Genomic DNA, 26,251 nt, shown 5'->3' on the forward strand with positions numbered 1-26,251 from the left:
CATGGGAAGACAACCAGCCTCGCCTGGTCCTTGTATCAGCTCGCCTTCTGACCACCGGGTCAATCACAATCCTTCCCCACCATCTTGCTGTCTCCAACCAAGTCATCACAACAGAGTTTTTGAATTACAGATGGTGCAAGATACTAAACTTGTTTGCTCTCGGTGACCATGTTTCCTACTTGGAGAGACCGTGAGGCTGCAGTAGAGAAGACAAGTGACAGGCAAACAAAGGAAATGGGGGAGAGCCAGCCTTTGATGCTCTTTGTTTCCTGGGGCTCAGCTGCTTCCTTCCTTTCAGTAATTTGTTTTCCCTTAATAACGGAAGTAACCAAGTAATCTTTCAATAAATTTCCCGTTTGCCTAAGCTAACTGTGTCTGGATTTTGACACACGAAGCCCCAGGTGTCCTGACTAATCCATTCTTCCTGTCTTATATCTTTCCTGGAATCTCCTTCAAAGATGGAAGATGGGAAGGGAAAATGAAACACAACTGGAACGTATTTTCGTCTGTGACTCCAACTCTGAATGGAATGATGATGAGCTGAGAACCAGACAAAGATGGGAAATGTTTCATTGTCTCAGGAGTATCCTTCAAGTTACATCTAAACCTTAGACTTGTTACCAGAACTAAAGTAACAGAGAAAGTTTGGGACTTTTTAAAATAAGTTAGTAATTGCCTCTCTATGGGCAAAACACCATAGGCTTGCAGGTCAGAGGTCAAAATCGTCACAGCTGATTTCATGCTTTTCTTAGTTCCTGACAATAATTTTACTACTGCAAATCCCTAAGCATTTATAGCTTTCATCATGTCATCATAACTACGTCAGTAAAATACAGAGAAGACCATCTGGGATACTGATACCATATCATAAGACATTAAAAGCAATCTCCTGAAGACTCTAGGAAAACATAGCAAAGAAAAACTTTGTAAGATTCTACAAATAATTAGTCCTTGTGCTTCTTCATTATCTAACTCATTCTTTCAATTTAGCATTGAAAATACAAGTAACCATGACCCATAATTGTATACTTTTTTTTTTTTTGGTTTACCTATATTTTCCCACTCACCTAAATTATCCTTGCATTATGATCCCAGCCAATTCTAGATAAAAGTGAGGTTTAGTTTAAGTATACCTCAACTTCCACATGGAGCAGCCAGCCTGTCTTGTGGGGGTGGGGAGGATTACTTTAGAAATTTCATCTTCTTTCCTTCCTTTGCACCTTCATTCTATAGTATCAATATTTATGGTTAGCATTAGCCAACCCAAAGTGGGGTACCCTTCTGCTGTCCCTATTAATTTCTTGATCATAATTTTATCATCCTGCTTATTAATAGTAATACCTTACATTACTATAGCACTTTCCAACATTTCAAGGCAAAATAATCATCTATCCTTAGTATAATACTGCAAACTAGAAAAGGCTGCTGCTATTAAATCCATTTCCCAACTGGCAAAATTGTGGCTGCCAATGATTAAATGACTTGCCTAAGATCCCTTGACAAGTCAATATCAGAACTAGCACTAGAACTCAAAGTTCCTGAATTCTAACCTAGTTCTTTCCCCACTATGGCATCCAATTTCTCATTTGGCCAGGATCTTATTCTTCTAGTCACAATCTATTCCTAATTTGGTGATTTTCCCCATCCCCTTGTAATATAATATGATAAACATTTTAACAATTTTCTTCTGAAGAATATGGATTTCTTTCTCACACCTCAGAAAAAACTTTCAAGTAACAACAATTTTAGTCCAGGCATCATGAAAGAACATGATAGGTAGAGATGTTTTGGATATTAGGACTTTGTACTGCCCCTTACATCATAACATTTAGAATGCCCCCCATTCTCTGTCTAACATTTGTAGGGCTGATGTTATTTGGCATAAGACAGAACTTTGTCTAGGACAGTACTAATTTCAAATATCCTGAAGCACTTTTCCCGTAAATTATGTAAATGTCCCAGGAATTCCAGCATCTCTTGAATTACTTCCTGTACCAATGTTATTACAAAATTGCAAATGTCCTCAGTCCTGATTTTTTCTTTTAGAAAATGTGATCACCTAAATAATGTAGGGAGACAGATGACATCTGTTGAAATCAATTACTAGAATCAAATTGTTCATGTTTTTTTTTCCAGCAAAGTTATTTTAGGGTGCTTTTTGTGATTTCCCAATTATTTTTAGATATCTGTTCTTAAGTTAATACTCTTTATGTAAATAACTGTAGATTAGTCTGTGCTGAAACAGAACAGCTTGTGCCTTTTTGTTACAAACCAAATATCATCACAGGAAACCACATCCATCATATCTGAAGGAAATCCAAAGTTAATGAACATCTTTTTCCATTTCCATTATTCAATAAATCTCCAAATTCAAAAGAGCTTGTGTTTCAAAAATAATTACAGTGTTTGGAACCCAATCTATACTTCTATAAGTTCAGATGTAATGATGTGGGGAATTTTGTTTTGTTTCTCTAGACTGCTGGTATACAAATCCTCCAGAAGGAAAGACCTGTGTTTGCTGTGTTGATAAACTCATTCATGGTGGAGGCTGCGAGTTTGGGGTCCCTGATATCAATTGGCATCCAGGATTCAGAGAAAATGGTGGGGTTACTACACACATGAAAGACAAGAAACACTTTTGCTTTTGAAAGAGGAGAGAGGAAGGAATCACCAGGAGCTGAGCACTATTTGAAGGAAGAAAAGAGGAAGAGAGAGCATCAGTTTGATGACATGAGAGGTAGAAGAGACCTGAAAGAAGAGAAATGTCTCCTGAGGATTTTAAGAGAGTTTGCCTTGGAGTATTTGATATGAAACCCTCTGCTCGGTTCATCCTGTAAAATCCTCAGGAAATTCTACATTGCTCCTTTACACCTGTGTGCCATCATTTATTCAGAGAGCAGCGAGAGAAAAAGAGGAGGAACATAATCTGGAGTTGATGGTAATCATTCAGGGAAGACGGCAAGGCCTAATTAACACATAGAGATCCACAAATGCGGAACCAGCAGATGCATGTCAAGCCAAAGCAAGACTGACCTTGTTTCTGTGACAAAATACATTTCAAGTTACAATGGGAGGTGCCAATTCTTCAATTTCTTCAGATCTCACAAGTTTCATGGAAAGAATAAAGGGGTGAACCAGGCACCTCTTATTCCCAGGAGTAAACTAACTTTTTATACCCATTTCAATTCACTTAGAACTAGTATGTGTGTGAGTGTGTGTGTGTGTGTGTGTGTGTGTGTGGTTGGGGGGAAGGGGGAGGGAGGATTCTTAGTCATTTTTTCTGTGTATTACTGATTCCTAATTGTTATGTTTTCTATGATTTCTTTTAAAACCCATCAGAATAGAGACTGTGGTATATGTGAATGTACATGGTCAGGAGTGAGTGTGCGTTTTAATTTTATCTACCCCTTAGTTGGTTAATATTTCCATTATGCTAATTAGGACCGATACTCCAGCAATAGTTAGCATTTGAAAGACTCCAGTGAGAAATTTTAGAATAGCATTATTCCTTTAGAAAAGCACCATTTGTAACTCTGATCAATACCAGAAAGTTCATTAATGAGCATACAGAATGCTAGAAATAATTTTTCTGCAGACAAATGAGTGGTATCTAAGTAGGTCTGTTAGCTATTGAATGGGCATCCTTGTGCTTGCATAAACAGGATTTAAAATCTAGTGATAGCATATATTCTTCAGAGTGGAACCTAGTTTTAGGATTCCAATCTGTCCTGTGTGCAGTCTTGAAACCTGATTCTGACTAGAAGTTTAAATTAGTCCTGCCACTAGGAAATGGTCACCTTTTCCTTGAGTAAGCTTTTCATGAAGTTACTTATTGAAGAACTTGAAAGGACAGAGGGCTGAGATATGTTGAAATTTCAGAACGACTTGTATCATTTTGACAGAAGGAGCTGAGTATTAACAGATGTTTGCTTGTATGGCAAAATTAGGACAAGAATCGGGGTTTTGAGAAAAAAGACCTATAGCCTGCACTCTCACTAGTGGGAGATAACAAAGGAACCAGCCGTGTTAACAATCTGGAAGAAGGGAAAGGGAACTGAAAATATAAAGGCTGGAGGCAGCTTGACCTATTTAAGAACAAGGAAGGGGCCACTGAAAACAGAAAGTAGGGGTGCATCTAAAGCCAGTGTAGAGTTGTGAAGGTGGAGCACAGGAATAGGAGCAGCCAGACCAGGAGTTTAATCTGTTTCTAAGGGCATTGGGAAGCCCTGTTGGAGCTCAGAACATATTACCCCAAAATATGGCGATAGGGAAATACACAGAAGCAAGGTCATTCTGACTTTCTCCCCTGAAGCATGCTCATAAAGAAATTCTCTGACCTGTCTCGTCTGAAAGTAATCATAAGACCCTCATTCCAGAGGGGTCCTGCCCTATGTCTACAGGACAAAAAGAATCTGAACAAACAAACCTTGCTAAACTCCTCCCAGTTTATTACCATTAGATCACATCCCTTTCTGCCCAATCATGTTTTTCCTCAACTGTCTACTTCTTTCACCAGATTTAGCACAAAAAATAGAGTTTTTCCAGGTCTTTGTTTCTGAAGACTCTCTGTCACCTAAAACTTGGGTTAAATAAATTTGTTGTGCTTTTGTCCCATTAACTTGACTTTTGTTGTGGGGTGTCAGCCACCACCCTTGCAATGGGTGAGGAAAATATATTATTTTGTCTCTCCGACAGCCCCATTGGAACATGAGTTATTTGTAAGCTGAATACTATCAACAACATGGATTGTTGACACTACCACCTAAAGAGGTCAGGCAAATATCATAAATGGATGAAGGAGTCATGCTATAAAAAACAATAGCTCAAGCTCAATAATAAATGACAATTGACAGCTGTGAACTAAAATAAAATCTTAAGCCCCCCAGCTGACTGATGGACCCCTCTTGGCTAAGGACACCCCAGAAATACTCTAAAGCAGAGTTGCTGGGTATGAGAAGGGAGGTCAGACATGCCTCGCCATGCCCTGCTCCTTTCTTGGAGGTACGCCTTGTAACTCATTAACAGGCCTAAGGCTATGCAAGACAAAGCTTAAATCCCACACCTGCAAGTCCTCAATTTACTCAACATATCACTTGAGTCTCAGTATATATCCAGTGGCTTGCCCTTGATTAGCAGACTTCCTTATCTTAATTTAAACATTCTAAGCCTTTAGACAAAACTTCATTTCTTTAACCAATTGCAAATCAAAGGATCTTTAAACTGACCTATAATCCAGAATCCCCTACTTTGAGATGACCCACCTTTTTGGGCCAAACCAATGTATGCCTTCCATGTATTGATTTATGACTTTACATGTAATTTCTGTCTCCCAAAAATGTATAAAACCAAAGTATAACCCAACCACAGCAAGACCACTTGCTCAAGGTTTCTTAGGTGTGGCTCCAGGCCATGGTAACTTATACTTGGCTCAGAATAAACCTCTTTAAATTACTTTACAGAGTTTGGGTTCTTTTCCATTGACACAGTACACTTAAGGTTTAAGTGACTATTCACTTAAAATGAATGGTGGGAACTTGGCAAATGAAGACTATGTGCTTTACCTTGTGTGTATGTGTGCTGGGGGGAGAGGGGAGAGGGGACAGCCTCAACTCTGATCCAGTGATTGCTGTCATGCTGAGGAGTGAGTCAAGTATTGCCACATCTTCTTACTTTCCAAGACAAGCCAGACTCTGAAATTTTATGTTAAATCTAATGTTTAATGGTGGCAGCTAATTAAAAATAAAATAAAATATATGGGATGAAAAAGCCATGGCAATTCTCAAATGGGGTTTATGGGCTTCCATGAATGACTTCATGTCTATACACTGAGTGTTCAACTTTCAGAATATTAGAAATCTCTCTTTACCCTCTCTTCCTCAAAGCTTAATTATTTCTACTTTTTAGGTAAAAAATAAAGACTTTCAGACTGATCCCAACATTTCTTTTTCATTCTACAAGCCAACATCTTTTCATTCAAAAGGTATTTCTTGGGTGCCACTATGTTCTAGGTACATAAAATATATGAATAAACAAAAGACAAAGATCTCTGCCCCTATGAACTTTACAAATCCCTGGGAGGACACTTGTATTTAAGGAGTAAGTGGGAATAGTGGGAAATGAGAAGACCCTGAAGGAGATTGAGGGTGGACAGGTGAGGGAGAGAGAGACAGAATAAATGGAACCAATAGGTGAGTTACATAGTACAATAGAAGGTATCAATGCTATGGAGAAAAGAAAAAAAAACAGAGCAGGGCAAGGGGGGATTGGGATTGCTGATGGTCACCAGGGGATTCCCATACACATGTCCAACTTCAGTCTCCTTGGCATCTGCCTCTGCTCTCTGTCCAGAACTTCTTTCTATCCTCCCTATTCCCTTGTGCCCCTCAGTTTATAAAACCTACTCAAGTAGCTTCTATCCTAAAAACAAGAAAACACACAAAACTTCCTTGAACCCCTGCATATTCCTCTTGCTAGTGCATTTGTCCTTTAAGAAAAGAGCTGTCTCTGCTCCTGACTCCACTTTCTCCCTCCCATTCACTCAGACCCCTACTCCAATGTGATTGCCTCCGAGTCTCTTCACTTAAACTGTTTGTAGACGGCCACTGATTGACCTAATCCACCTGGCATTTCTTATATTTTATTCTGATTTCATACTACCTCAGTCTTTGCATTGTTAAATGCTCACTCTTTCCTGAAGATTCCACTTTCCTTGGCTCCTGAGATACAATTCTTCTTGTGGTCCCCTACCAAATTCAATTAACTCTCCTTCTCAGTCTTTGTGCTGTTTTTCTGCTTTTCCTACTTAGCTTTTAAGTGTAAGTATTCTCCCAGGGCAATTTATTATTTCTTTAAGGTTGGAAAAAAATCCTTCACCAATAAAAGCACTGTGAACTCAACATATCCAACACTATACACTCATTTTCTCTTTTAATCCTGATCTTGGTTGACTGTTTTAAGTGTTTGTTTCTGGAAAATGAAAGTAGAACTTTTGGGCAACTCCATCTGCCCTGAGAAGCAGGTTGTTTATTTATATTTTCAGACTTTAAAGTTTTTATTTTTAAAATAATGGTTTATATTCTCATTCAATTATGAAGACTGTACATGTGTGAATGGAGAATTTTGATTCTAAAATTTTAGTTTGAAACTTTAGATATTCTGGGCAATTTACTAGTTATCATCTGAAAGCATTTGACTTTCAAAACCTGGCATATTGTCTAAATTTATTCTTAGTGAAGTTAAGATTATATTGTTATTGCTGGAAGATTACATCTGGAATGTTTTATTTATTCATTAGACGAACCTGTTAAGTTAGATTCAGCTTAAATATTAAGTACAGCATTTAAGGAAACTGAACTTATCTATTCATCAGAGGTTTCAAATGCTCTGCTTAGAAAGTTATAGCAGAAAGAAATTCTCATCTGGTTTTCATCAGTTATAAATAGAAAATGTCACCTAATTTACTACTTGTTTAAGGTTGGAAAAACATTCTTTACCAATTAACTCCTTACAGCCTTATTTTAAGAGAGTATATTGAACTACATAGCTTCTCTCTCTCCCTTTCTCACTTCCCCTTGCTCTCTCTCACACAATTTATAGTTCAAGAGAATTGTTTAACAGTAATTTGACATAACATTAGGTGGCAAGTTGAATTTTGGCTTTCGTTCCAAACTGCTACCCAATCAGAGTTAACATTCAATTTTATACAAAGTATTTATATAGGATAGGTTTGTTAACTCTACATAGACAAGAATGTCCAAATTAAATGTACAGCATATATACTAAAGGAAATGAATCCATTTCTTCTTGAGAGACTATAAATTCATATTTGAAATGATTTGCTTTTGGTTAGGCTTTCAGATAAAAACAAAATTCAAATATATAATTTATGAATATATGAGTACAAAGACAGAATACATTATAAGCATGTAAAAATGGAATATATTTAAATAAATATAAATTGCTTTAAAAGATTTGTGCTATTAGGTACTGAGTAAAACTTAGGGCACATTTGCCTAGAGAATAAAATTATTAAATCCAATTTTCAGGAAGTGCTATGTACTATATTGATTTTATTAGTAACAAAGCATATGACTAAGAATATGACCAGATTAAATAACTATTTAGTGATGATTATTATGAATAAAGGAAATTGTGCTCTAGTTATTTACCACATTAGTTTTTGAGTGTTTTTGTAAGCTTTAAATTATACTTGCTTGTACTTTGTATCGAAAATGAGACTTTAGCTATAGAAATATCTACACCTGCTTGCATTTATAAAAAGATGAAAAAGCTAAATATGAGGCAAAATACATAATCCACAATGATGATTTATAAAGAAATATATTAAACATTATTTTAAAGTTTGCAAAATTTAAAGATTTCCTGGAAAAGGGCTAATTTTTCCAACTTGGAAATATGCGTATCTAGCAAAGCATGCTCATACTTGGAATCCTTCGGGATACCAAATGGACTGTGGTAGTTGGGCCAGTTAAAACCACAAGTAAGAATTAATCTCTTCCTCTCACTATCCTTTCCAAGCTACTGCTGAGTGGGGGTGGTCTTTAAGGATTTGGCTTTCCAGCTACCTACAACTTCAAACCAGAATTTACTACTGATAGTGCTTTCAGTGGCAATATTTAGTTGTTCTTGGGTTGAGATAATCCAAACAGCTGGGATCTATTTCAGAATTGTCTGGCTCCAGCTGGAGAGGCCTTTGAAAAGAATTCTTGTTCAGAGCTGAATTTCCACTGTAATCACAGGATTTAGTTTACAAAAGCAAGACATAAACGGTGGTCCTGCACAGGGCCGGTTTGACCTGGTTGTCTAGATGGAAGAATATCCAGCTTTTCATTCATTCTTTCTCTTTAGCATTTGAGATTGTCTCACTCTATCCAAAAGGCCTAGAGGTCTAGTTCCTATTCAGATTTTGTTAAGACAGAGTAAATGAATTTGAAGAAGGAATGTTGCGTGCTACAAGAAATGATGGTGATTCATTTAGGGCAAGCATGTTTATAGCATGCTTGCTACTAGTAATCCTATTAGCAAACTTGTTTGCCTTAGGCTTGATTACATTAAACCAAACACATAGGTCTCAGGAAAGAACACATTACTAAGGAGTAGAGAAAAAGAAATAGTCAATGCAGCTAGAATACCCATGCAAAAGGAATCAAATGATAAGAAAACTGCTAAACCCCTAGTCAGCTTTGCCTAATTGCCAATCTCTGTCTCACCATGGAAGTCACAGACACATATTCCTTGGTTAGAGCCTCACTTTATGTCCTCATCATTTTGACTTCTGCCCATGAACTCTGATGGCTAAGCAAAAAATTAAACTCCACATAGGGGGCTGCTATGGATGAACATCAACAACCCTCCTCCAAAATTCATCAGTGGTTCCCAGTTTAGTGATAGCGAGTCTCTTGAAAATTTAATTGTGCGAGAAGATTTCCGCAGCAAGAGTCCCAAAAAACACGTTCAAAGAATTTGGTTTTAGTAGCCTACAGCATGGAGGTCAGAATATTACTGTTAATAAAGTCTCTGCGTAGGAAATGGGGAATTGTTATAAGATTTGCTTCCCTCTTGACTGATTATTCCAGCAAACTACAGAGGGGAAAGGTTCAAGGCAATCGCCTGAGAGATCTACCTGTAAAGCTTTAAATCTATCATACGATGTCTGCAATTAGAGGATGCATGTGGGTTTTAAATTTTTGAAAATGAAAAGTTGGGGGAAAATCCCACAAAAGTTAAAAAAAAAAATAACTACTGAGGGCTACCAAAAAAAAAAAAAAAAAAAAATCATATCACTTAAAAGAAAGCCAAGAAGAGATCACTCTGCTTCCTGAGATGGTGATAGCACTTGGACCAGGTCATTTTAATAGCATCATTTGCCATGATTACCACTGCTTCATTTCCTAGCCTATGGTTATGCCCTGTGGGAGCTCATTAAATACTTATTATCTTTGCGTAGCTTATAAAGCTTTGCAAAGATTTGTAATTTGGAGTAAGAAAGAAAAATGCATGATAATGTGAACTATGGACTTGTGACCAAAGATTGTGTCATAATTGATAAGCCCAGTCATTCTTGTTCACCCATTTAGTACCCACTAAGGGCTCAACAGTAGCTAGGCTCTGGGGGTCTAGTAATGACCAAAATAGGCACAGCCACTGCTTCGTGGAGCTCATGGTCACTCAGAATCTGTTCATTCACTCAATAGATATTTCATGAGTATCTACTGTGTGCCAGGCATTCTTCTGGGTAACATAGTGAGACTCTCATCTCTACAAGTAAACAAGTAAAGTATGCAAGTAAACAAAAAAGACCAAAATTCGTGACGCTGTGGTGCTTATTTTTGGCAGGAAGATCCAGATAATAAATAAGTAAATAAAAAATGTCAGAGAAATAAAAGTACCATGAGAAAATATAGAGCAGGGGAAGCTGACTCAGGAGTGTGCAAAGACCCTGAGGCAAGGGGCTGATGGGCACTTTTAAGAAACAACAAAAAAGCCACGGTGCTTCAAGAAGGGTGAATTAGCGTCACAGTAGCAGGTGGTCAGAGGGTAGAGGGGATCCAGACCCTGGGCTTTGCAGACCTTACAAAGATTCTAAAGAATCATTCTGGTCGATGTATTAAGAATAGACTGCAGTGTGCAAAGTATTACCACAGACCCATTAAGAGGTAATTGTAGGCTGGGTGAGGTGGCTCAGTCCTGTAATCCTAGCACTCTGGGAGGCCAAGGCGGGAGGACCACTCGAGGTCAGGAGTTCGAGGCCAGCCTGAGCAAGAGCAAGACCCCATCTATACTAAAAATAGAAAGAAATTAGCCAGATAACTAAAAATATATAGAAAAAAAATTAGCCAGGGATGGTGGCACATGCCTGTAGTCCCAGCTACTGGGGAGGCTGAGGCAGGAGGATTGCTCGAGCCCAGGAGTTTGAGGTTGCTGTGAGCTGGGATGACGCCACAGCACTCTAACCCGGGCAACAGACTCAGACTCTGTCTCAATAAATAAATAAATAAATAAATAAATAAGAGGTAATTGTAGTTATCGGTGAAAAATAGTGATAACTCAAACAAGAGTGGTAATAATAGGCACCTTGAGAAGTGACTGGACATTTTTTGAGAGAAGAACCAATGGGATTCCCTGATACATTGAATATGAAATATGAGAGTGAAAAAGAAATCAAGGAAGACTAAAGTTTTTGGCCATAACTGGGAGTTACGGAGATATCATTAACTGAGAGGAAGAAAATTTCAGGAGGAGCAAGTTTTTTGTTTGTTTCTGGGTTTCCCCCTCCCCTGCCCCCCTTAGTAAGGGAGTTAGTAGAGGACAGATTAGGGTTTCTGGCAGGGACAATGTTACATTTAAGATGTCTGTTAGATTAGTCACCTAGCAGGTATTACCTAGGTGATTACTGTGTTAATCAATGAATTTATATGTTAGTAGTATATCATGGAGGTATATAGATATAGATATATATTCATTGATGTAGTGTACACATACAGAGGCTTATTGTTTTAATCATCCAGATCCTTTTTTTGTGTAAAATAGCCTCTCAGGTGGATAACTATTGTTAATACTTGTATTTTTTTTCCATTTTCTCTACAAAATTGAGATCATACAACATGTAAGACAGGCACAAAGGTAATTATAAATCCAGCTTTTTTCACTTAATGTTTTAGGGTGTTCATTTTCCTCCACATCATGTTTATAACAGATTCATAAATGTAGAATCTTGTAACAAGAGGTTGTGCATTTTTCATTTTCTTGAAAAAGTGGCACCAATTTTTATTCCAATAACAATGTATGGGTGACTCTTTTCCCATATGCTCACGAAGTTTTAGTATAACTCTTTTAAAGAAAAATTCTAAATTAGTACATTGCTTTATTATATATTTTTAATTATGAATGAGATTTAGCTTTTTTGTTTTGAGACATTAATATTTTTTCTATAAAGTGTTCACAACTTTTATTCATCTTTCTCTTAAAGCATTAGTATTTCTTTCCTTGACTTATAAGAGCTTTGAATATAATGATGATAACATTTTGTCTACTTGTTTTCCAGTCTGCCATTCATCTTTCAATAAGTTTTGAGGCCATGCTTAGTTGGCTCAAGCCTATAATCCCAGCACTTTGGGAGGATCCCTTGAGGCCAGGAGTTTGAGACCAGCCTGCATATCAGTGAGACGCTCATCTCTACGAAAAATTAAAAAATTAGCCGATGATGGCACATTCCTATAGTCCCAACTACTCAAGAGGCTGAGATGGGAGGATTGGTTGAGCCTTGGAGTTCAAGGTTACAGTAAGCTATGATCAGTCCACTGTATTGCAGCCTGGATGACAGAGCAAGACCCTGTCTCTTAAAATAGTAATAATAATAATTAATAATAATAATGTTTGGGCTTTTGAAATTTTTTTCTATTGGTTTCTATAGCCCTCTCTTATATTTCTTTTTATTTATAAATTCTTACCTTAACTTTACATTTATGTTTTAAGTATATTTTATAAATAAATTTACATTTCCAGACCCAATATATGATGTTTATCTACATTTTCTAGGTTATTTTATAGTATAATTTTAAAAAATGTATTCTAAAATCTTTCTTGAATTTATGTTTTTGTGGATTTATCAATACACTTTCATTTGACCAGAAACTAAACTATACTAGAAGGCAAAGTAGAACAAACATGTGTGTTATGTGATCAGCTTTCTTCTCTGTTCCTTTTCTGTTTTAAAACAGCTTCCCTTGTGGCATGTTGCAGTGTAGTTTATTCACTGGAAATAAACTACAAATATTTGAACTTCAACAAATATAATGGGGTCAATTCTGTCATACAGTTAGAGCAGACACACTTGCCTTAGGCAGCAAAAACATTACGCACAGCAAATTCTTTAGGGATTGTTTTTAGTGTGAGAAGCTGGAGGCAATAGGAGGTAAGACATTTCCTATTTTGTCTAAAGTAAATTGAACCAGAATTTAATTATCTTTTAGAAGTACCATCTTTGGCACCCATATTCATGTTTATACTCCAACACTCCAATAGGGCCAAGGAACAAATCTATATACACCATTGTTGAACATTTAAGAGCAAAAATTTTAGTAGCTACCCATTTCCTACAATTAAAGAGTGAATATTCAAACCTCTTACTTTTCTGGACGGCAGTGTGTGTGTTTATGTATACAGGGACGGATGTGCATGAAAGAAACTTGTTAAATAAAATAGATAAGAAAAATTAATTTTTATCTTCGATGTATTCAACTCTTGTTTGGAAGATTCAAAAACCTATTAATAACTGAAAATATGAAAATCTGATATTTCTTTTATAACTTGATTTTTCCTCCACTTTAGCAACCTGAGGATTTCATGGGATCTCAATATCACAAATACCTCAAACCTCTTTTTTGGACTTTAGGACCCACCTAAGGTGCCTTTAAAAGTCCATTATGCCCTTGGGGCCCATCCCACAGCTCCCAGAACCTTTCAGGGTGTAAGTATGTAACCGTGTTCACAAGTAAGCATATTCCAGTTGGGCTGTACTGATTCTATCCCACTAGGTACCATGCTCTCCCACTGGGTGTCACCAGACTCCACTGAGTGCTGCAGCTTCCCATCAGGTACATCTTTGCTCCATAAAGCATTGTCAACTAGAGTCTTCCTGTCACCAAGGCAGAGGATAATATGGGGCAAAACAGGGAAGAATGCCCTTTCTCCCTTTATTTTACAGTTGATTAGAGGGGTCCCTAAGTAATATTGGTTAGGCCTTCAGGGTCTGACAGTACTTTGATTGAAACAACTCTTAATCTTGAAATTCTGGTATTTTTATTGCTGGGATAATCAACATATATTCAGCATCTGTGGAGTCTGTGTTCTTCTGGAACTCAGACGCAGAGCCAGTAGAGAAAGGCAGGGCAATAAATAAGTGTGAGTGACAGAATGGACCCTGTACTCAGAATCAGCCCCCACAGCACCACCCCCCAGCCTCCAGTGACCAAGTCAACCTGAAACTCAGTTAACCTGGTCCCTTCGACCTTCAGGGTAACCTTCCAACCATGATTTTATGCCAAAAACATGCACGTGTGCTTTAGAGACCGCGTCCCATGATTTTGTCAAACATAATCTAAGACCTACTTGAAAACCAGGTGAGACCTTTGCTATAAAATATTATCTTAACTGCATCCCCTCGAATCACCACTCTAAGTTCTATCACTTTAAATGCAAATGACTTCCAATTTCACATGCATGTTTTCATCAGTTGCTTCATGAATGTGTTTCTATTCTTTGCAGGGGTGAAGTGAGAATTCCTAACTAGCTCATAAGATTCCTAAGAGTGAAAAATGTCTTTGTGTGTCCTTATGGGAAACAGAATGATAGGTAAAGGCATATACATAATCCTGCTCAAATCTTAACATGTTGGTATCAGTTTTGTCAGAGTAATAATATTTGTTCATTTCTTTAAGCTACAAGAATAAAAAAAGACATTTTTTAAAAAGGATATGTTACAGGGGTGTATGTAGTCAGAAAACTTCTCAGTATTTATTTTCCCATTAACTACAATGTTTCTGCACATGAGGCTTCCCTCTCTCTGACTTTGTGACTTAACATGTGGCATAAGGAATTGGTAATATGCAGAATAAACAAATACGAAGCCATAGTGAAAGGGGCGTGCCTTGTGTAGTATCTGAGGTGTATGTGAAGAGCAGTCTGAGTGGCTTCTCACCCACACACATTAGAAACAGTCAGTGTAATTCCTGCTAAGTGCAGGAGTTTTTATTATGGCATATTTTAACATGGCATGATTGTTTTTTAAAGGCCCGGAAGTTATCAAAGCTCACTTCTACATTAACCCCATTAGTTGTACCACAGAATTAAGGCTTTCCTGAGTGATCACTTTCAGGTGATCCAGTGCTAGTCAGACGCTCAACACTCAACAGATGCTGAACGTATTTTGATTATTCTAGCAATAGAAATGTAAGGATTTTGAGAGTTTCCATCACAATGTCCTAATGCTTTCTGTCCAGATACTTCATATAACCTCTGAACCATAATTCGTTGAAAGAAGAATAAAAAGAGGTTAAAGGCACTCATTCATATTCACCTAGAAACCAAAACTTGAAAAAAATGTATATAACACCGACAGCCACCATTTACTGAGTGCTTACCATTGCTATTTAATTTTCATATTCCATTTCAACCCTTTTTATAAATATGAACACTAGAGGGCGCTAGGCTCAAAAAAGAGTACACCACTTGGCTTTTCATTTGCCCACCAGCAGCTATAGATTCAGAAACCAAATTCTTCCCAACAGTTGCACACAATGTGCCAAATCATACTGCCTTGCTAAAATTCAACAGAATCTGGAAATACACTTTAAACAAAATGAACTATCAAATGAAGCAGTAATCAAATAGGTACAAGAATTTTAGAGAGGTTTATGTCAGTATGATCCTAAAATTATATGTAATAACTAACATTTATTGACCATGTATTAAGAGCAATAGTACTGTGCTGAAGCATTTTACGTATAGTTCTCTCATTTAACTTTTATGAAAACCTCACGGGTAGGTATAACTTCAATTTACAGATGATAAGATGTCATCTGTAAGATTAGAGAATTTAAATCACTTTCTCAAGATCATATTTTATTGATAAGAAGATTGAGGCCAGACCTATAAAATGTCTTAACAGAATCAATGCATATTAAAATGCCTTCATTTAAACTTTATAGATTAGAAGCATAATACGTATTTTCTTTTTTCCGTATTCAAAGCTTCTTTTTTCTACAATAGAGTCAATTTATATGACTGAGTAAATAAGCCACTAAATGAGGCCACATTATTGTATATCATACTCTATTTTTTAATTAAATAGTTAAATAGACCTATTGCCTGAATTAAAGGAAATATGATTATATTTCTGCTATCTGAACTATGTGTATGTGTGTGCGTTTACTGTGCTTTACTGTGGTATGATATTATTCTATTTTCCATTTGAACGACTGTTAAAGAGAGCCTGACTTGGAAAAGGAGAAGTAAGACTACAACAAATGGACTTTTTTCAAGGTACACTCCATAGGATCAAGTGGTTGCTTAGACATGGAAACAAAGAAGGAGAAGATATAAATGATGTTAAGGTTTTGAATCTGGGCAAATGGAGGTGGTGATACCATTTACAAGAATTGGAGGATCCAGTGGTTCTCGTTTGGGAATGAAAATGAAGACAATTTTAGATAGCTTGAGCTTAAGACACATTTGTCACTTGGGGGAAACTGAGTAATAGAATTTTAGAAGTTGCCGTAACTAAAATATATGTGTTAGGCATTGTTCTAGTGCTTTACGTACAGTAACTCATTCAGTCCTCCAAACAACCCTGTAAGGTAAGTGGTGATTTAAATAGTGTCCTCCAAAAATTCATGTCCACATAGAACCTCAGAATGTGACCTTATTTGAAAATAAGGTCTTTGCAGATGTAATTAAGATGAGGTCATACTGCATTAGGTATCCAATATCCTGAATCCAATGATCAGTGTCCTTATAAGAAGAGGAAAGGACACATAGACACAGAAGGGCAGGCCATGTGACCAGAGAGGCAGAGATTGGAGCCGCGTTCCAAGGACAACCTGACAACATGCCAAGGAACACCTGGGGCCACCAGAAGCTGGAAGAGGCAAGAAAGATTCTTCTCTAGAGCCTTCGGAGGGAGTGTGGTCCTGCTGATTTCAGACTTGTAGCTTCCCAAACTGTGAGAGAATACATTTCTCTTTTGTTTTAAGTATGCAGTTTGTGGGAATTTGTTAAGGCAGCCATAAGAAACTGATACAAAGTGTGTACTTTTATTACCACTGCCATTTTATTCGTGAAGAAAATGAAACATAGATGAGGCATCCAACATACCCTCTCAAGGTCAGACAACTAAATGGAGCAAGAATTCAAACCCAGACCCTCTGGCTTCGGATTTTGCACTCGGCCACTACCTACCTGTACTGCCTCTGTTATTTTTTTTATTACCTGATTATAAAGAGTGAACTAACCTACGTAGAGGAGTGGAGACAGCACAGCGTTGGTTGGAGGCAAACTGTCGCTCAGAATACATAAAACGTTAGGCTCAAACCACTTTTCCATACCTAGCTATTTGACTATGAAACCATTGTTTACTCTCTTGTTAAAATCCAATATACTAAAATAAACACATTTGCCATACAAGTAGCAATAGAGAGCTAAAACAGACATGTATTTATTTGTAATAATCCATGACAACATCTACAACTCATTACCTAAATCCTCTTTATCAGAATATACTGTTTACCTACCTGCTTTTGTAGCCTGATTAAATAGTTTCTGGGATCTACAATTCTGTAGGGTCAACCATATTTCTGATCTTGTCTTCATATCAAAAGATAAATAGAATTTGATTGTAGATTATGTAACTATGGTAAAGTCACATCCTATTAACTCCTTTAAGTAAAAACTATGTATTTTATATGATTGACCATGTATTATGTGGCCATACTTTCAGTATGTTTGGAAGAGAAATTATTTCTCTTTGACAGTGCTCTGAATCATTTGGTTGGTTGGGGCAGAAACCCAGATTTCTCAGGAATAGCATTAACTACAATTAAAATGCACCTGCTGTATACTGGGCACTATACATGCATTACCTTATTTAACTCTCACAATGACTGAGACAAATATTTCCTAATTGTAAATGTGTACAGGGAAGAGTAGAGAGGATGTATCACTTGAAGAAGACCTGAGGGATTTGAATCATCAGAGCTGAGATGCAAGCCCAGTGTTCTCCTAATTCAGTCTTCTCTTTCCCTGCTATTTTTGGCCTGAACCAAACGAAGACAGTTATCAATGTCATAAAGATCAGATGTACAGGATTTTAATTGGTCAGTTTGAAAAAGACGTTCATTTCTTTACATTTTTTATTTGCCACACCTCTATATGGAGTAAAGGTGCCTTAAGGCCCCCTGTGAGTAATTCTCTGCCTCAGGAAGGAACAGAACTGTGGAAGTGGGGCTCAAGGCTCATGGAGCTTACTTTGGTTAGGATTGTCCAGAAAAAAATACCTGCTTGCTATTTCTACAGCCTGCTTTTTACCATAAAAAGCAAGACACCACAGGGAGACAGAAAGGTTGAATGGTTACAGGCAGATGGTGAACACGGTGGCTGACAACTTAAGAATCATAAAAGTGACCAGCCTTTCTGTTGCTTACCCTGTTTCATACCAACAATGACACTCAGGGGTTCTAGTTCATAAACATTGTTTTCCACTTATACTTTTTAAACTTTGTGAACCAGCAGAGGGCGCCATAAGCACTGAACGTGAAGCCCTTCTGCTTTCATTACCAATGAAGAAAATACTGAGTCAACCCCCCTTGCCCACGTAGTGTTTATTTAAGGGATCAAAACACTCCTAGGGGGATCTATTGGCCAATTACCAGGGGTAGAACAGAACATTATTTATACAGCACACACTAGAGTGGCTCCACGGGATCTGTTTTGGTCTATTGAGTAATTACATAATTATGTGAAAAAATATATTTATCTCAGAGATCAGAAGGGATTAAAATGCCTGTCTGGAAAACTAGGGATGCTGATATAAATGCAAAGAATTCTTTGGTTTGGCCTTACAAGTAAAACATGGGGCTCGTGGTGATTCAACAATTAATTAATCTTAATAAGATGAAATAAAGCTTTGGCACTGACAATGAGGACCTGTGATATTTACTTTTGGAATATTTTTCATAGCTAATTTTAATGTATTGATATGTTAATTAAAATTGATTCACATTAAGTATAAAACTGATCATCAGGTTTTTCTCCTTAACATGGTTTAGCTCAGAAAATGTATCTTAATTAAAAAAAATAATTCATTTATGACTTTTCATGATACTCAACAACAAATAGTTTAATGTGGCAATTTTAAATAATCTGAAACTTGAAACATATTTTGGCATGCTGTGGGGTTCTTTGAGGTCATATAACAGAGTTTTAGTTTTTATTTATACAAAGAAATATTTATGTTGTACTTCTTTTTAAATGTGAAGGTAGATTAGAATTTTTCTGAAGTTTTCACTATGTCCAGGACACATCTGCATGCCCAAGTAATTATAGAAGATTAATTAAGCAATAATAATCAAATGACACTTTGCCTACCATCTTATAAGAAAGCCCAAAGAAAAAGTAATTCCATTATTATTTTCATAATGTTTAGGGTAAGTAAGATAGCTACAAAGGAGTATATAGGGATCAACATTATCAAATAGGCTAAGAATCTTCGGCAAAGATATTTCTTCAAGGTAGGATTTTCAGTTGTGTTTTTTAAAATCCAATTGAGTTACTCAATAATAGCAAAACAGGAAAGTTAAAGAAAACAGCATAAGCAAGATACTACAGGCATACTCAATTGAGAAAGATCAATAGAAAAATACTTTGAGAGAAACTATTGCACAAGTGCTGATTAATTTATTGCATAGAGGGGGAATTATGTCAAAGTGGGCGGTAGGGTTAGAAAATTTGGGAGAGTTCTGATCAACTTCACTAACCATCAGGGCTTGAGGCATGAAAGGGGAGCAGGGCAGGAAATCACAGATCCAATACTCCTTCCCTCCATTCCCCTGACCTGATTTTTACATACATTATTCCTTCATTAACATCAAAGGCAGGGCCATGTCCCTTTTGCTTGTGTTTTTAAAAAGATGAACAGGTGGAAGGACAAGATTTCTCTTCTCATCTCATTTTTCTAGAAGTTTGAAATCCTTGATTTATAGATAACTTTAGAGACAGTAAGAATTGTCCTAGAAGACCCAGACTAATTACCACAATAATAAATTTTTTCAAGGCAAACATAATAAACAGTGGAACCAAATGTAAAATCTAAAAATAAAAATAGCACATGATAAATACTAAAAATAAAATACATTTATAACAACTTTATAAAAATTTTGTTTTTTTTGCCATATAAAAATCTATTTTGAGACCTATTTTTACATGACATAAGCATTATCATCCAGCAGTAATTTTCAGTACATGAAATATATTTTCACAGAACTACTGTAAGTTGAGGTAAAACTTACCATCTCTAGATCATCAAATGAATCCAAAAAGGAAACTCTTCAAAATTTGAAGTAGGATGCTCAGACTTCATGGGTTCACATGAAGTGGACATAGATTCTTGCATAGGGTTAGCAATCAAGAAGAATTTAAAATTAGGTGAAATATTTCTTTAAGTATCATAGTATGGAGGAATAATTTACTATTACTGTGATTACTATTTTCTAAAATACTCCATAACAAAAGCCTTCACATATGTTTACTTACGACAATGAAGAGCCATGAAATTTGTCTCAAGAGTTCACTCTAAAAGTAAAAGGAGAAACACCTATTGTTTCAAAGTGGCCCTTCCAGCTTTTCAAAGCAGATGAAATGCTTCACAGGCAATGAAAGAAATCTTACAAGTAGGTCTTTACCTTTAGATTTCTGAGAATGATTTTAAAGGAAACTTCTGCTTTGTGTAGGAGGTAGGGTGTTGACCTAGGCAAAATTTCTAAGTAGGCCAAGTTTGTTTTCATACCCTCCCTAATGTCTTTGACGGACTAGAACACCAGTTTATGAGCCACTGAGCTCTAGACTTCTCCCCACTTCCTGACGTTTCACACCCTGATTAACCAACCCAGTGGCTACTGTAGAAGATCATCAAGAGTGGATATCAGGCTGCACAAAAAGAAAGAATTAAAGGGCATGAACACTTGTACTTTCATGTCATGTGGAATACACACCACATTGAGTAAAAACTCTAAAAAAGAGTGGCATTTAAAACCACTTTCCAGGCCAGGTGTGGTGGCTCACACCTGTAATCCCAGCACTTTGAGAAGCCGAGGCAGGAGGAATGCTTGAGGCCAGGAGCTCAAGACCAGCCTGGGCAGCATAGGAAGACCCCATCTCTACAAAAAAAATTTTTTTTTAAATTAGCTACACATGGTGGTGTGTGCTTGTAATTCTAGCTACTTGGGCGACTGAGGCTGGAGGATGGCTTGAGCCTGGGAGTCATCGTACTTGAGCCTGGGCCACAGAGTGAGACTGTGTCTCTGAATGAATGAATCCACTTTCCTGCCTTTTAAAATACACATGATAATACAAATAGTGAAACTTTTTCCTTAGTGACTCTGAATCATTGTTTTGATCATCTTTTGCCCTACACAGTGATGTCATTGTGTAAATGTTGTGTGTTTCCACTTCTTCACTCATCAGACAGCCAGCTCTTACATCTCCTGCAGCCCTTTGACTTGTTACTTCTACTGCTTACTTTTTCATTTGTTCTCAGACTTCCAGGGGCCAGGAGGACCAATAAGCTTTAAAGAATTAAAATTTAATAATAGGCTAAGTGACAGCCTCAGATACAGAAAGAGCAAGATGATAGCCATTTCAAGTTTTCTAAGGCCTCTCTCAATTCTAGTTTCAGCTGTATTTAAAGCTGAGGTGTCTTGTGGGTGTTATACTGATGGAAGCATGGGAGAACCTTGACCTAAGATAGTTTGTGGGAAGTCAATAAAATAACTTAAGTTTGGTTTTGAAAGTAAAGTGTAACATGGTTACTCAAGAGTGCAGTGCACACAATTACTGTTAAAAGAATAAAAAGATAAAGACTCAAATCATGAGAGTAGCAAGAAGAATCTCTCTGAGGAGGAAATAGATGATGAGGAAAGTGTGACTTTGACATTGGTTCCAGTTAGAGATGAAGCAAACATAGAACAACAAATGGAATCAACTGTTTCTCCAACTTCTGATGTCAAACTGAACAAGCCTGGAAAATACAATGAAGTGCATCTACCTCTAACAAATGAACAGTTCAAAGCTCCCCCAAAAGCTAGACATAAAACACCAATTCTTCCCTTGCCAACCAGTTTGCCTCCCATTAATAATGTGTGTTGAGACACTGTGTGGAACAGGTGCCAGCAACTCAATTTGAGTACTGATGGCAAGAAAATAGAAGTTTTTCTGAGACTTCAGCAGCATGCTTATCCTGAACAGAAACATGATATTCCTGAAGCATCACAGGAGGCCAGATTATGGCCATATTCAAGGAAACACAAGACAGGGACCAAGAGAGCAAGGCTTCAGGAAAGTTGCAAGATGAATGAGAAAGCAGAAGAGACTAATATGGTTGAAGTGATTTTGTCACCTTGGCAATCTTCGTTGGCATTGTGGGAAGGACTGTTACAAGAGCTGCTCAGCCTAAGGTTGTAAATTCATGTTCCATTTCTGCTTCTGCTGAGGGGCCCTTTTGACCCAAGGCTCTGGCGTCAGGTGGTGTGTGGTCCATGGTGAAACTCTCTCAACAGAAACAAAGGGTTGGGTTCGCCTTCAGTTTCATGCAGGTCAGGCCTGGGTGCCTGCCACTCCCAGGATGATGATTTCTCTCCTCCTGTTGCCAGCCTGCCATTTCCCATCTCCAGGCCTAGAAGACAATATGTTATGCCCTGACTGTGCTAAGAGGCATAAGAAGATAATGCAAGCAGCAATGGCAATGGAGAAGAAGAAACAACCTGGTTTGAACACAATGTAGGAGACCAGAATATGCCACCTCAAATTATTAGAGAAAGAGGGATGTACTTTCAGAAGGTGTAACCTAATATGAAGGAATGGAAGAAGTGATATTTGAAGCAATCTTTGTGATCCTCAAAACAGAATCAAGTGATTAGGAAGGACTCCACAGTGAAGATGGTTGACTGGGTGACAGCCCCATCAAAAGAGACTCTTTTTTAGGTTCTGAAAAGCCACTAAAATAAAGTCACTGCAATCGAAAAAACAGAATAAAAAGAAAGCTTCAGTATACCTTTCAAGGACAAAGAAAATATAATGTGTCTCCCATTGGTAATTATACCAGACAGGATACAATGTAGAATACAGATCATAAATTCAATGCTTATCATGTAATTTTTTTATTGTTGGTCTAGTAATTTCCTGAAAGTGTAACCTTTGGACATTCTTATCCTACTTGGTATTTGCTCCCTTAATGAAAGAACCAAAATTATAAACCTTCTTCACAATTTGACCTAGAGTGTTTAGAACTCGGTAGTTCATTTGTTTAAAATAACACACAGCTCAGAACTTTGCACTGCTTAAGTTTAATAAATATTTTCATATTGATTGACAGCATTGCTGGTGTCCCTTGCTGTCCCACAGAAAATACGCCACAGAAGGAATCCAGCCAGCTCCGCTACAGCTGAAATGTGGAGTATTTTGTCACGATTACCTATTGAGAAAGGAATTAATAAAACTGTTCTTTAAATTATCTTGCAGATCAGACTTTTCTTTGAAGTTCAGACAAGAATATAAGGTTTTAAGAGGGAAAATGTTCAGACAAGTTTTATGGACCGGCACAGGTTGGTGAAGAATGTAATCCTATCTTAAATTTGTCCCACTAAGAACCAATTTCTCAATTTATCTTGACATTTTTATATTATAGCACATTTTTATTTGGATTTCCATTAATCTATTTTGGAAGATAATATGATGAGTATTTCAACATCTCAAAGTCACAGCTATTATTTAGAAAGTCTAAATGCATGAAAGAAAAAAAAGTGAGGCTGGTGCTAGCAGTTAGCCATTCTTATATAAATAAGAGTATTGGGAACAGGCAGATGAACTGTGGCAAATACAACCTAAGCTATTTGGTTGTGTTTTCAAAAATTAGTTCTGTGAATCGACTTCTTTGTCCCTCACCCCTGCTCCCACATCTTCAAAGCACACACAAGAGTATCAACATATCAAGTAATCTTAAAAATTATCAAAAAGTAGCCAGGCACAGTGGCTCACACCTATAATCCCAGCACTTTGGGAAGCTGAGGGGGGAGGATCACTTGAGGCCAAGAGTTCAAGACCAGCCTGGGCAACATAGTGAGACCCTATCTCTACAAAAATAATTAAAAAAAAAAAAAAAAAAAAGATACTTTTTTGTGATGACCGGGATTTTTTTTTTTTTTTTTTAAGGCAAAAACAAAAAATCAGCCAAGAGTGTTCTGTTGTGTCTGGATAAAATCCCAGCACCTGAGAACAAGACCCAGACAACCCTTGACAAGTCCCCAGCAACTGTTCAGCGTCCTCTCCTGCGCAGGTTCTGCCCCCAGCCCAGTGTCCAGAGTCCACGTGATCTTTCACACTCTGTGCCTCCGGGTCTGCCAAACCTGTGTCTGGAATCCCCCCCTGAAGCTTCTCTACCAAAATCTGACTCATCCCTCAACTGCCAGATGAAGTTCATTTCTTCTGTGAGGTCTTCCCTCACTGTGACAGGGACAGCTAGATATTTCCTCCTCCACGTTCAAATCCCATTGTCCATACTAACCTCAGGGAGCTTATAATTATTTTTTACACAACTTTCTTTTTCATTTGACTTCATTTTTCCTATGGACAAAGACTGCACTTACCTCATCCTGAACTAAAAGAGCCAATGACATGAACTGGTAGATAGAAAGCATTTTACAAATGCCCGTAGCCTTAATGAGTGAGTAAGTGAGTGAGGGAATGAGTGAGTGAGTAAGTGAGTGAGGGAATGAGTCAGTGAGTGAGTAAAATATACACCAGAAATTTGTGATTTTTTTTTTCAGTATGGCTAAAATTAAGCCACGTTGAACTCATTTTTAAATCAGAAAGATTATTTACTCACTGATTCAGCATTTATTAAGAGCCTTCTAAAATACCAATAAAAGACAAATAAGAATAATGCTGGAAGACAAATAAGACATGGGCGCTGTCCTCAAGGAATCGCAGTGTAGCTCAAGGGAATTACAGATATCACATATATAGGTTCTGAATCTCAGAGGAGCACAACTCAAAGGATTTAGAATTGGGGGTTAGGCAGACAGAGAAAGGCCTTGTATGCAAATGACACTGCAGAACAAAAGCAAGAAGGCCAGAAACCGTGTATTATTTTCAAAGAACTAAATGCAGCTCAGCATTGCTGCGGCATGGACAAAAAGGAGGCTGCGGCAGCAGGTGAGGCTGGACAGGCACGAGGAAGCCAGATCGTAAACAGCCCAGCACACCATTTCCAGGGCCTTAATGCGAAGGAATCGGGGAACACTTGAAGGGGTGTAAAACAAGAGTCAGGTTTGTATGCTCAGTGGTCTGGGGGACGGAGGTGGATTGGAGAGAGCCAAGTTTAAAGGCAAGCTCAGTTAGACTACAAAGTTGTTATTCCATATGGATCTGTAACAGGAGCCTACAATATAAAAATTATTAAAAACAAAAGTACCAAGCGTTTTGTAGAAACATTGGTATAAAAAGGATCTTGTAAAAACTTTCCATTAAGTTATAAGGCTGCATGATCTCTAGATTTTAATTGGGGCAAACAGGATAGATGGGCAAATGGAAAAAATGAGGCCTCTAGCTATTCGAACAGAATTTCCTGGGATGCCCTAAAAAAGACTCATGTCACAATTTAACCTTGTAAAGAGGAGGGACATTTAGCAAAAGAACCTTGCTCTGCTGTGAGCCTCACTTTCCTCTAAAATAAATGATCTTTAAAATAAACAATCTTTATTACCTTCCATGGTTTTCTGTAAAAGCCAAATAAATTACAAAAACATACTGCGTATGTTGAAGCACTACAAAAGTGTACGGTATGATAAACATTTTTTAAAAATCTCTGATTTAAGTAAAACAAACAGCCAATTGCCAAGAGGGCTGCAAATTTATTACTAATTCTACATTTATAAAGGGGCTGGACCAATTTTGTCCCAAAAAACATCAAGAAACATTGTATGGTATTAAATGAACGAGGGCAAGCTCATAAAGACAGTATCTGCCTATTCTACTGTTGAGGAATTGTTTTGTCTTCCTGGAACTTCCATTAGCATTAATAAGAGTGGAGGGTATACATCTTGGCATGCTGATAGTGTAGCCTTACCTCTCCTACACTAATGGACATGTTGCACATGCATTTTTGCAGAGCAAGAGATAGATTTCTCCATTTTTGGTAACCATATGCTGATACAAACATATATTTTACAGTATAATGACTCCAGTAGGAATTAAAATTGTATTTGAGGGCTCCTTGGAAAAATGGCTGATTCTAGGACTAAGGCAAGAAATACACAAAATGAGCCTCAAGTATCTTGTAGTCCCAGAAAGTAAGGACATGCTAAAACAAACAAATACCCCTGTGTTAATAGAGTATGTCAATGGAACACAGGAGTCAACTGAGAAGGCCCCCAATGGCCAAACCTGGAACTATTTGAGCAACAAA

The 26,251-nt window shown here is 37.3% G+C and overlaps 1 protein-coding gene and 1 pseudogene across 1 annotated transcript in view; one reads left to right on the forward strand and one right to left on the reverse strand.

Moving 5' to 3' along the window:
- PPP1R1C (protein phosphatase 1 regulatory inhibitor subunit 1C) overlaps positions 1–26,251 on the reverse strand; it is a 104,461-nt gene that overhangs the window by 13,115 nt on the left and 65,095 nt on the right. The window lies entirely within an intron of this gene.
- LOC138380794 (developmental pluripotency-associated protein 2-like) lies at positions 8,434–25,091 on the forward strand (annotated as a pseudogene).

This window comes from Eulemur rufifrons, chromosome 1 (genome assembly GCF_041146395.1).
Source record: "Eulemur rufifrons isolate Redbay chromosome 1, OSU_ERuf_1, whole genome shotgun sequence".
In the NCBI taxonomy this organism is placed as follows: domain Eukaryota; kingdom Metazoa; phylum Chordata; class Mammalia; order Primates; family Lemuridae; genus Eulemur; species Eulemur rufifrons.